Source organism: Furipterus horrens, unplaced genomic scaffold (genome assembly GCF_987537825.1).
Source record: "Furipterus horrens unplaced genomic scaffold, mFurHor1.1.pri manual_scaffold_19, whole genome shotgun sequence".
Classification (NCBI taxonomy): Eukaryota; Metazoa; Chordata; class Mammalia; order Chiroptera; family Furipteridae; genus Furipterus; species Furipterus horrens.
In genome coordinates this window covers 1,056,832-1,070,354 of record NW_028327189.1, presented here as the reverse complement: position 1 = coordinate 1,070,354, position 13,523 = coordinate 1,056,832, and positions in this window count along the sequence as shown.

Sequence of the window (13,523 nt, the reverse complement as noted above, 5' to 3'; positions counted from 1 at the left end):
CAGGGCAAGGCCCTGGCTAAGGTTTAAGGCACTCCTGTTCCCAACGACCCATCTACTTACATTTGAAGCATGGTCCAGGTGGCAGTTCAGGTGACCCCTTTTCCCTTGACCTTGCATATGCTGGTTTCTAATGGCAGTGGCTAGCATAAGGTATTTCTCTTGGTCTCCGTTTAATTTTTGCTGAATTTCTTCCTCCTCTCTGTTATTAAAGACTCAGAAAGCAGTCTGAATTCAGTCCCTCTGACGTGTCTTAGGCCCCTCTTCAAGTTTTCATAATTTTCTCCTAACATCAGGAGCTGGGGGTATATCTTGCCTTCTTTTGAGCTGGGGTCCAGGTTAGTAAGGCAGTTTATAAAAGAAGGTGGGTTCTCAGAAGGCCTTTGAATGATTTCCTGGAGTATGTCATAATTGACGGCCTTTAAGGCTGCTTTCCCCATGCGCTCTAATAAGCAAGTGAGAAAATGAGACACTTAGGTCAAATTGGGAGAGCCAAATTAGCTGATATATCCCAGTCTGGAGGGGATGAAGAAACTGCCTGGGGTCCTGTGGGTTCGCAGTCAGGTTCTGAACATGCACAGAGTCAGCGAAGGCAGAGGCAGAGGACAAAATGCGGTCCTTTCCCTCTGGAGCAGTAGTAGAAATGAGTATGACATAAACATCCTGATAAGTGAGGTAGTAGGCCTGAGTTAGATATCAGAATTCCTTGCAGAAGTGAGTGGGGTCTGCTGAATAGGACCCAATTTGGCATTCGACGTGGGGGTGATCTGAGAAGGAGATGGGGACATGGACCTGGAGGATGCCCTCGGTCCGGGCCACTTCGGGAAGGGGATATAAACCTGAAGATGGTGGGGTGAATGACAGCGGGAGAGCTGTCTGAGAATGGGTGCGAGGAGGAGAAATGAGAGAATTGGAGGCTGGGGGCAGTGGTTGTTTTTCCCAGCTGACGAGTGAGGAGATAAGAGGGAGGAAGGAGAAGGTGGTGCCTCAGAGTCAGGGGTTGGGGGAGGGAGCAGATGAAGGAGCACAAGGATGGGATTGAGGGTAGCTAAGGTCAGAGGGTTCTGTCTCAGTTATAGATGCGCGGAAGGAATGGGGGGCTGGTTCAATGGTACAGAAGGAGGGAGGGAGGAGCTTTGTTGAAGAAGTAGTTGGAAAGAGGATCAGTAAGAACAGAGGGACAGTCAGCTGCAGAAGGTCCAGAAAGCCTGTACATAGGGAATTTGGCCAATGTCATTACGCCTGAGAAAGTTGTTGAGGTCAGTGAGTATTTGAAAATCAAAAGTCCATCTTCTGGCCAATGATGTGGATTATCAAGAGAGTCTGGAAGTCCCAACAAAGACAGCCCAAAGGGGAGTCTTTTGCCAGCCGGGACTGGGACAGCCCCACGTTGCTAAGAGAAATGACTCAGGGGGTGAGACCAAGGATTTCAGAGAGAATCAGGAGGATTAAGAGGCGTCCCCACTTAAGCCACCTAGTCCACAAAGAGAAATGAATGGTCTCAGGGGTGGGTGTCCCCAACCACCCAGAACATTCAACCGAGCGACAGTGGCTCAACTGAGTGAAAATGGCCCCTAGGTGCAAGCGCCTCCCAAGGAAGACCAACCTAATCCTAGGGTTTTAACCATGAAAAGGAGGCAGGAAGCCTGACGAGAGGCTCACCCACAAAGGCAAAACTCAAATGGCAGGTGTCTGGTGTTGATGGAGGGTAGGCCACAGCAAAGGGCCCGTGGAGAAGAGGGGAGGAGGTTGTCAGACAGGCTGATCTCCCCAGCAAGGTGCAAGAGGAGAGGGTATAGGGCCCCGGCAGACAGGATCAGGGGTTAGCTCAATGCTGCCCTGGCTGCAAGCTGTGGGAGGCCACTCCTAAAGCCCCCCTCCCAGGATTCGGCACGAAAATGTTAGAGCCGTCTAGTTCTAAGAAATTGCCTGAAGACCAGTGTGGGAGAAGACAATGGGTTTATTGAGGGTTGGAGGGGAAGGGCTACTCCTGGATCAACAGGAGAGCCCATGGGAGCAAGAGGAATGGGGGTTGCAGACTCCTGGCCCTCCACACAACCCAGTGGAGTCACACCGAAGTCCTCTACAGGCTTGTTTTTTAAGCCTGCAAGTTGCTTAGTCTAGGCACCAGATAGTGCATTTCAAAGCAAGCCTGCATTTCAAAGCTAGCAAGTTGCGTCAGCACATTTCAGCCAGTGTGTGCTTAAGCAGGTTTCTGTCATATCCTGCCCCTGAGGCCAGGTTAATCTTCCACCCTGGCTGCCTCTAGATCCTGACACTTTTTCCTTTATGTTCAATCCCTGCAGCCCTAACCCACTGTCACTAGCTCTCATCTTCTCTCCATCTATGAGTCTGTCTCTGTTTGCTTGTTAGTTCAGTTTGTTCATTAGGTTCCACATGTGAGTTAAATGATTCAGTATTTTTCTTTCCCTGACTGGCTTATTTACCTTAGCATAATGTCCTCCAGGTCCATGCATACTGTTGCAAATGGTAAAATTTTCTTCATTTTTAGGGCCAGGTAGAATTCCAATAATGTAAATGTCCCATAGTTGTTTTATTTTTTTCTGAAGCTTTAATTGCTGTATCTTTTTAATCTCCTTCATGTGTGTACATCAGCATGCATTGATTTGTTGTTTCAGTTAGTTGTTATAGCAGTCTGTTTATTGTTTTTGTTCTGTTTTGCTTTGTTTTGTAGAACCCTCACTATTACACAAACTGTCAGAGAGGCCAGACCCTTGATATTCCTGATTTATCCTCGCATATAGAGTGAATGTGTCTCTCTGACTCCTAAGACACCCCATCTCATGTTGGTACCTACTTCTTTTATTCTGGCAAGGCCTCTGGACCTACAATCACAAGACCTTCATCAACAGCGGAATCTGATCACTTCTGGGCACATGGCAGAAAGCATGAAGCAGGGCAGTGAAACACAGATTACATGGGGGTGAGATTACAGTGTAATTTATCTGGGAGTCCAGATATTCGGGGTTCCAAGGAGTTAGGAAAGGCCAAGGGGATAAAAAAGTCTTGGTTTGGGGCAAGTATTTAGAGATCTGAGTTTTAGTCAAAAGTCATGTCAGTCACGATCTCCCATCCATTTACTCTGAAACTGCTGGAGGTCTTTCTCCATGTGAAATCCAGCACTCACCTCTCAGCAGATCCAGGAAAGTTTAGATAGAGGAGAGATGAGGGCAGTTATCTCAGATCGGATGTTGGCCATAGTCTAGAGGCCAGAATTGATTTACCTTGACAGGATGGAATCTTAATCTCCATACAGCTTCTGGGGATATCTCTTGAACCTGGAAAAAATAACCCCCCATCAAGTATAAACACCAGAAAATCAATGTTGATATAGGAATTATAGTTTTCTAATTTACTGTGTCCCCTGTGATAAAGACATGGAGCTGATTTAACACAGAAGACCATGGAGTCATCGTCGTCGGCAGCCGTCTGTCTCGAGAGACGATGGTGTAGCTTCTTAAGAGTCTATCTGCACCGCCGAGAATGGCTGTGCAGTCCGACTCGGGAGTGACACGGTATCTGTCTCCTCCCGTGTTGAATCGACATCTTGCGATGACGCTGAAGCTACAGAGCCTGGGCAGGGTAATATGGAGGGTCTGCTGTTGCCCATGCAGCAGACCCCCCCTCTCTTCGCAGCTGAAGGGTCCAAGGGAAAGACAGAGTCCATACAGCTTGGGTTCAGGTGCGCCGCAGGAGTTGCCGGTGTTGACTACAACGTCAAACCGCCTTAGGGACTCCAGCTCCGGATTTTCTGTCGGGGTTTACTCCCTTAGCCTTTCCCCTGAAGAGGTATGCCGCAAGGCAGCGGAGGTTTTTTGGAATCAGAGTTTTCCTTCTCTGATGTGCCCTGACTGGAAGATCGAACCAGCGATACTTAGCTCGCAGGCCGACGCTCAATCCACTCAGCTAAACCAGCCAGGGCAGACCATGGAGTCATGATACCTCCATTATACAGATTGCAACCTTGAGGCACAAAGAAGCTGGTGTACAGGATACAAAGCTAAGAGAAAGTCCCCAACCACCCATCTGAGCCCCTCTTGTCATTGGCAGTGCTATTGATCAGTATCATCACACATATTTGTGTAGCTTGACAGTTACAGGAGCCCATGTATTAGCACAGCATTTTTGTGATGAGGGGACAGAAGATAGCATTTTTCTTGTTTGATGGAAGAGGAAATTAACTTAAGTCATCAGGTCACGGTGCAGCCATAGGCACACAGGGAGCTATTGATGGTGAATCTGTCGGAGGGAGCACATACTACAGGCCCCAACACATACGCCCCCCCCCCCATGGCGAGATGGAGTGTGCGTGGCCCCGTCATGACTTACAGGTGACCTTGTGGCCCTTACCCCCACCTCCTGACCTCACTCAGGACCAGAGTGTATGCCCGATTCCATCTCAGCATGGTGCCCCAAACAGACACCCTATGGGCTTGGGGAAGAGCCAAGGGCTGGGGTAGTGAACTGAATTTAACACTACCGATGTTGGTTGATTCTCTGATCAATATTGTTGGGAGTTCCCTGAGACTACGAAAAGTCCCCGCATTCCTCAAAGCTCTGGCTGCTCAGCCAATGAGAGGCTGCTAATGTCATTTAACCAGCCAAGTGTTGGTCATGGTCTTTTAACTAGGGTCCAATTTTCCCCACCCCAGGGACACTTGGTAATGTCTGCAGTTGTTTTGGTTGTCATCACTGGGTGAGAGGAGCTCATGCTACCTGGTGGGTACAGACTAGGGATGCTACTCAAGACCCTTCAATGCACAGGATGCCCCACATCAGAGAGTCATCCAGCCCCAGCTGTGTGTAGGGATGAGGGTGAGAAATGCTGAGTAAAGCATGAAAGACTATTCTCTCTCTCTCTCTCTCTCTCTCTCTCTCTCTCTCTCTCTCTCTCTCTATATATATATATATATATATATATATATATATATATATAACCATCTATGGGCCTATGCATCCATTCATCCATTCATCCTTCCATATATCTATTATCTAGTTATATATATATATATATATATCATCTATCTATCTACCTGCCACAGTTTTCCATCACTGGGGATGAGTTGGCCACCTAGGATACGTGGCAGTGTCTGGAGACATATTAGTTCTCACAGTTCAGGGGAGGGGAGTACTGGCCTCTAGAGGGTTGAGACTAGACATACATAGAGCAGCCCCACATCAAAGCATTATCTGGCCCCAAGTGTCCACAGTGCAGATGGTCAGGAACCTGGCCTAGGTCACGATCTACTTTATTTGAAGTAACAGATTCTGATTTCCCTTGACAACACATCCGTTCCTCGATATCACAGGTGCTCAGCCTATGGGATGGAGCCAATGTTTCCATTTAACCAGGTGGGCATCCATGAGCTGTGGTAGATAGATCCCCTGGGTGGGGTCACCAGACCATGGCTGGCCCACCCTGAGAAGGAAGGCAGGGTGGGCTGGTAGTCCAGGCCCAAGTCTTGCATGGGTCTTCACTGTCAGTCTGCGGTCCCTGTAACTGGGGCCGGCATTAGGAGATGGCTGCCCCTTCTCCATTGCTTTTAGCTCTCACCCTCCCAGATTATTTCTGTAATGACAGGACATAGTACGTTGCCGGGTCCCAAGTTGGGGGCCTTTCCCGGGTCATGCCATGCCGAGTCATCAAGTGTTACACAGTGCCCTGTAGCATGGTTACCAACCACACACCCAGACATCATAGGAAGTGGTCCCGAGGACTTGGGCTGGCACTAGGAAAGCAGTATATTCATTCTCGTTTTCATCTTCTCTCTGCTCCCCAGTATTTTCTCTAGACCCTCCAGCTCCCAAAAATCTTTGAGCCTTCCAAATCTCTCTGGTTCCCATTATCTTCTCTGGGCCCAAATATCTTCTCTGGTCCTCCATCATCTTTTTACTACCTAGCATATCTCTGGTCTCCATTATTTCCTCTTTTCTGCCCCAAATCTCTGTGGTCCTCAGTTATCTCTCTGGTCCCCCATATCCTTTCTAGTCCCCCAGCATCAGTCTGGTCCACAGTCATATCTCTGGGCTCTCCCCTCTCTTATGTGGTCCTGCTTAACCATGGGCAATGTGGGAAAATCCTGGCATTGTTACAGAGCAGCCAGCATGGATGCTGGTACTTACTCATCTCATCCTGATGCCAGCATTAACTGGAAATCAAAGCTGCCCCCAGCAGGACGCTAAGCTCCAACTGCCAGAGACATGGCCCAGGGCCCCACATGCAGAACCCAGACCCTTCTCTCATTTGTGTTTACTCTTTAGAAGTGGGGTGGCATTTTCTGTTTGGAAAGGAGTCCCGTTTGGTAGACAGGAGCCGAAGAGTGGGGCAGTCAGGAGTGGCCCATGGCTGGTTTCCTGAGAGGGTGACTCTGAGCTTGTGGAAAGCATACTGCTTTCCAGTTATCAGTCAGGAGGTAGTACGAGTGGGGCTATCATACAGTTATGTGTTTCCTTCTCTATCGCTTCAAAGCCGAGACACAACTTTATATGATTTGGTAGTGCCGGGTGTATGAACTGTATTGTACAACTATTAGCTAGGAAAGCGGGGTTCATTCATGCAGCCCCTTGGTGTATGACCCAACAATTAGTGTTGAGAAAAACAGATCTTTATTTACAATATTGCAACCCATGGTGGGGAGTTGTGAGTCACGAAACCCAGCTCTTCCCTTGCTCTCCAAATGCTATAAACCAAAACTAAGTCCTATAGTTACCCATTCCTTATCTTTCAGCTTTTTCCTGCAGGATCTGGGGTACATTTTCATCAGCTCCCATGTACTAGTCCAGGAAAGCATGTGCGATGTAACATTGGATCATTGTGGAGTCCAGGAAAGGCACAAATCCTAAGGGAGTGTCCTCTCTGCATATTCCAAGTTCCAAAAGTCCAGGTAGAATCCACGCCAGTCAGGTGAAGTCCTTGGCATCCTCAGAGTCAGTTGGAGCAGGCACAATCAAAGCAGCAGCATGCCTGCTTTTCTCCTAGCCCAGGCTGTGTGGCCAGATCCTGACTATCAACTGCATAGCTGCTTGCTGCTTCTCCCTTCTCTCCTCAGATGAGCTTCACTGCAAACTGAATAGCTGCTGCTTTCCCTACAGGTGGCATGGCTGAATGTCCTTCCAGATTATGGCTTCTTCCTCATGCTTACTCCTCCTTTTGTCTTATACACTCACTCTGCCCACATGGTCCTTTCCAATGGCTGAGCAGCTCCCCTATGAAGCTGCCTAGCTCTCTTTCCTACACACCAGCCCTCCTAGCCCACTTTTGTCTACAGTCTTTTACTTCTTTTCTTTTTTATGGCTACCTGCCCTCATTTTTAAATGCCAACCCAGAGAACCACATGTCATTGTTGTAAAAAGTAACTGAAGCCTGTAATTCACCTTTTTACCTGAGGTCAACACAGCTTTTCTTCAGGAAAGACTTGTATCTCAAGCATATCATCCACCCTTTTGGCCTGGGCTGCAGCACAGCTCTTATTTGGTTACCAGCTTGCCATAGATAAGCATATCATCCACCCTTCTGGCCTGGGCTGCAGCACAGCTCTTATTTGGTTACCAGCTTGCCATAGATAAGCAAAGTAGCTTAAAAGTGGTGTTATCTCCTTCCCCCACCACCCTAAACCATGAGCATTGGGGACTATTACACAACCACCTCTTCTTTCAAGTTTCATCACCCCCATATTAACAGGTATTTAGTTTAAATAGTTGTCAAATAGAATCCCCATGCATGGGCCAATAACAACAGCCCAACAACAACATAAAAATAAAAACAGTGATGCGACCCTGATGTGGCCCTGATGGCCGGGTGACATCACTCATCTCTCTGGGTCTCAGTTTCCCCATATACAAAGTGCCATCAACAAGTTTCTCATGAGGGTTCTGTAAGTCCATGTGAGTTGAGCACTGAGAACTAGGAGTCCTTCAGATTTTGGGATAAACCCCAATGACAATAATTTTTCTCAGGGATTTAGACTCTGCCAGCATTTAACAGATGCATTTTTTCAACCCCCAAAATAACCCCATGATATAGACTTTATTGTGAATTCTTCTCTAGTGCATGTTTGTTTTCCTTTGCAGTAATCTCCACTCTTTGTCATTTTTCTCCTACTTTCTTTAGGTTTTTCCCAGAAAAAGAACTCATTTTCCCTGTTCTTGTGAATCTGCTCAATCATCATTCATATGTCTATTGATCATTCTTTCATCTATACATCTATCAATCATACACCCACTTACCCATACAACCATCCATGCACCCCCACCCATAACAACCCACCCATAAACACATCCATCCATGTATCCATCATCCATTAATTAGTCCAAGTACCCATGTGCCCATGTATTCATCCAATGAAATATCCATCCAAACATCCATTCACCCATCCACTCATCCATCTGACTACACACCCCCATTCCATTTACCCACCCATCTATTCATTTACATACTAAGCCACTCACATACCTAGCCAGCCAGCCAGCCAAGCACCCTAACCATCTTATCACAAGTGCCCACCTGCTGAGTGAAGCAGTGGCCTTGCCCATTAGGCCCCTGGCACATGTGTATATTAAATCAACACCTGAAGGCCCATAGCCTCCAACCCAAGGGCTCCTATCTGTCATTCTAGGTTCTACTTGTTTCCTGAAAAGAGGGTAGTCACCAGGATTCAGGGGCCACATCCTGGTTTTACAACACTGCTCACAAAGGTTGGGATTTTTAAATACCAAAGAAAAATACCATTTTTCCAACATGGAAATGTCTAAAAAGAAGAATATATGCTGACGTCCTACCCCGTGTGCCCAGTCCCACTAGAAGGTGCATGTTTCAACGGCTTGTACTGAGAACCATGCCCGAGGTCTTCAGCCCTCCTGCACCAGATTCCCGCTCATGACCATGCACACTGAACAAACATGTCAGGGGCAGAAAAGAACCAATCCTGTTCCATTTGAAAACAGAACCAACCGCTGTGTAGTTTCTGTTCATGGACTTAGACCGAAACCACTGTGGACTGCCTCCATTTCTAAGGCTGTGGGAATTCCCAGACCAGCTGTCTAGCCAGCACGTGGGGCTCACCTACTCTGCAGATGTTGCTGAGAAAGTTTTCAAAATGCAACAAGAAGCCATGTTTCTAAGTGAAATGGTGGAAAGGTGATGACTGAGGTCTCACAGGTGCAGAGGAGTGGCTTCTCAGCACATAACACCTGCTTGCCCCGCACCTACCACTCTGAGTGAAGCAGATCTCAGCCCAGTGTTTGAAGATGAGAGTTTTTGTGTCCCAGCTGAGTGGCTTTGCAAAGCCTTCTGGAGATGTTTCTTGTTCTGTCTGCAGGACACACAAGCCTGTTTTTTGCACTTCCCATTTTTTCCACCTTCGCATCTCGTAGGACCCTCCCCTCATTCCTGTGCATGCTCTTAAAACATGAGGCAGCGGTTACCTGGGGCAGTAGCTGGGGTGTTGCACTCTGTGGCCCATTGGAACAGGAGCCAGCACATGGCTGTGCATGGGAGTTCTCACTCAGGTAGCCAGCTCTCATGTCACAAGCCCCACCAGATTTCCCTTCACCCGTGTCTGAATTAGCCAATGTCCGCACACTGGTCCTGTTCCAGAAGGCTGTGTGTGTCCTGCTTTTTGCATCAGTGCCATAGCAACCCGCTGAATGCAAAATCTTTCCAAGACTGGAGCAGCAGTGGAGAGTCAGGGGAGGTAGAGCAAGAAGGTATTTTGAAATTCTTCTGGTGGAGGACAAACCTGCAGAGCCCCCAACTGCTCCTTCCTGCATGGCTCATAGGGAGCCTACCAGGAGAGGAGTGCCCGCTGTAGTGGCCTGCAACCCCAGGATGGCTGTCTGGTGGGGAGGCTGCAGGGACACTCTCCATGCAAGAAGGAGGGATAGGGAGCCTGATCTTAAAGCAGGTGGTGAACTCTGATTACATTTCCAGACAGATCAAATTCCAATTTCTTTTTTCATGAAGAAGGATGTGCCACCAGAATATACTGCCATTGACGTTCTGAAACTGCACATTGCAACACATTTGGTCTGTAGCCAGGAGGTGATGTTGGTTTCGCAGGCCTGACTGACAGAGGGGAAACTTCCCAGGGACCTGTCGGGGCTACAGCAAAGGAAGCAGTTTTGGGCTCAGGAGAAGAGAGGGAACTTGTGTACCAGGAAATGAGATGAATTCCCAAAATCATGCCATGTGGGAAGCAGAAGGAGAGCCCCCAGGAAGAGGTGCCTGGGAAGGAAACACTAAGCTTGGGCAGCGTGGGTCACAGAGGAGATAGTCAATTCTGGAGCTTCTCCATGGTTGTGCCCTAGAAGTTGTGGTGGCTGGTGGATTAGCCAATATGGAAGCACTGTTCCTGGGAAAACCCAGGGCTGTCTATTTATTTACATTGTACAGTCTGTGTTTATGTATCTATGAGCTGGTTATCAATAATCTATTATGGTCTGTATTCTATGTGTATTTTTATTTTTTGTTTATCTGTTATCTATATCTATATCTATCTGTGTATCATCTGTCATCTATTCACCTACCTGTCTACATCCATCCATTCACTTACCTGTCCATGCACATACTCTATCTCTTTGTCTCTCTCACACACATGCAGATACACACACTCGTATCTATAACCTATCAGTTCATCAATCATATCCTTCATCTATCATTTATCTACCTGTATCTCACTAATTTACCATCATCTTTTCATCCATTCACCCACGCACTATATCACCCTCTCTCTCTGTCTCTTTACCCACCCATCCACCCATCATTTACCTATATCTCTAGCAGCCACCCACTGAGCTATTTACACATATTATTCTTTCCTGGATGATCTCCTTCCTGTGTTGGAAGCTCTAGTTAATGGGCGATAGGATCAGCTCCACAAAGAGGACGTGGCCCTGGGAACTGAAGAAGCTCTGGGCTTACCTCTCCATCACCTCACACTGGTGGCCTCCAGGCCAAGGAGAGGGTACATCTCTGTGGTTCCGGGACTCCCAGCACATCTCCCACACTTTGTTACGTCCAACCTAGGGATGCCTGTCGAAACACCAGTTCGGTAGAAGATTTGCTCCCCTTGTTTACACACCCCCTGAGAGACCCCTGTGTGTTACATGTAGCCCTCCTGGTCATCTTATGTGTCAGAGTGAGAGGGGGAGACCCACATGACTCGGACAAAGCACAACCGTTTGCATCCCCTGATGCTTCCTGCCTGTTGTGGCTTCTGCCAGGGTGATCCCAGGAGCCTGTGGCCTTCCAACTGCAGAGATGTGAGACTCGTGCAGTGGGCAGGAGGCACAGACAAGGAGCCATCATGATGGCCGGGACTCTGCCCTCCTTTGGTCCTGCCGTGTGAAGTGAGAGGCCTTGGCCCACAGGGACCTTGATTGTCAGCCATTCAGTCAAGAGCTGAGCTGCTCATGTGAAAGTCAGTGGAAAGACAAGGACGGAGGGGCAGAGCCACCTTCAGATCCCAGAAAACCTGGAGCTGAGGGCGAGCCCAGGAGACGTTGGGGACTAGAGGTTTCTCCCTGGTATTCATATATGAGTGTGTGTGTGTTCAGGTATGACTTCTGCAATGTGAATTTATAAAGTGTAAAACTTAGCGTCTTTTAGCAAATTCAAAATGTTGTGTGATCACTACTTGTATCTAGTTCAGAAAATTCTTGTTACACTAATCCCATGGAGAGTCACTCTCTAAGGCTTTTCACCAGCCCATGCAAAACTCTAACTTATTTTCTGTCTCTGTAAATATGCCTGGTCTGGACAGCTGGTGTAAATGGGATCACATACCTTGTGACCTTTTGTGTCTGACTTCTCTAACTGAGCATAATGTGGTCAAGGTTCATGCACATTCTGCTGAATGCCAGGGCTTCACTATTGTTCAGGGCTGAGTAATATTCCACTGGTGGATGAATCTCATCTGTTTATCTGTCCTCAGGGTGGTAGACATTTCAGTTGTTTCCATCTTGGGACTACTGTGAACAGTGCTATAAAAATGCACACATCTTTTTCTCAAGTCTTTTGAGCATGTACACAGAATTAAATTGCTGGGTCATGTGGTAACTCTCTTTTTAATGTTCTGAGGTACTGCCAGCAGTGGCATCAGCCCCACAGGAGTCACTTGCCTGCCTGCTCTTCAGGTCCACTCTTGGTGACCTGGATCTTCCAGGGCCTTCATCTGAGTGGTGAACCCCATCCATTCCCCTCATATGGAGATCACAGGCTCAAGAACCAGGTCACAGTGGGCTATCCTGAGATCAGAGATTTCCAGGAGGCCCTTAGACAGGAACAGTCCATAAGCCCCGAGGTAAAGAGGACCCACAAACACCACTTGCAGTCATGAGAGTGGATATTGAACATACTGTTCAGATTCCCCTCTCCATGGGCTCATTGACTGGCTGATATGCCAGACTCCAGGGTCTCACCCTGCACTCTCTCCCAAGTTGGGGTAGGTACAGCCCAGCCTCATTGTTGGCAGATTCCATATTTTCAAAGACACAGACTTGTGGCATGTATTTGCAACCGTCTGATCAGTACTCATGGTGGTCTCTGGTCAACTGCATTCTCAGATGGGCTGGCATGAGATGTCTCTGCAGTTTCTGTAGAGCCTTAATTTTTCATTCACTTGCATTTGAGTGCTTGTTGGTGAAAAGTCTGCTGTAAGATACCCTGCAAAGCATGGTGCTCCAGAGCCCAGAGGGCTGCAAAACCACAGATACTGGGACAATCCACTGTGTATGAGAAACTTGGGAACAAAGAACTGTGTATGAAAAATGTGGGAAAGTGGAATGGATGATCCTTGGGCTCCCCCCTGTGACACGTGGAAGACATAAGGACAGTCTGTACCTGGAAACCAGAAAAGGGTCATTCAGGAGCAGCCTCCAGCACTGGCTTCAGGAGAGATGGGATCTGTGTCCTGTAATCCCAATTCACATAATCCTTTCACATCAGTCATGGGCATAGAGAGGTTCCTTGTCCATGAGATTTGAGACAATGCAGGTGTTCAAAATGACCAGCTAACCATACAGGGCCTGCCCCACCCTGTTCATCCCAAACCCCAGGCTCATTCACTTGGGACCTTTCCAGTAAGTGAAGGGCAAATAGGGGGCTAGATGGACAATCCCAGTGTGGAGGAACAGCAGCTCCTCAGTGTGGATGTTGATGCCGCCTGGGACAGGTATGTGCTCCAAGCATGTGCAGGGGAGCTGAGGTGCCTGAACCACAAAGACCAGACCCCTGGTCCTCCAGAACCCGGGCCTTACACACTTATCTCAGAGCAAACCTGACCCTGAGAGGTGGGGATGCCAGGCGCCAGCATGTTCAAGTTCTCAGAAACCTGTTCCTGGGCCCCACTGGGGCCCGACCTCTCTCCAGTCACAGCGGCAAAAGTAGATGATGCAGAAGAAAGGGAAGGACACCCCCTGCACTTCCTGCCCCAATGCTCCTCTACAGCAGGGGTAGGGGTGCAGCTTCCCTGTAGAGGTGTCACTGATGCAACCTAGAACAACAAACA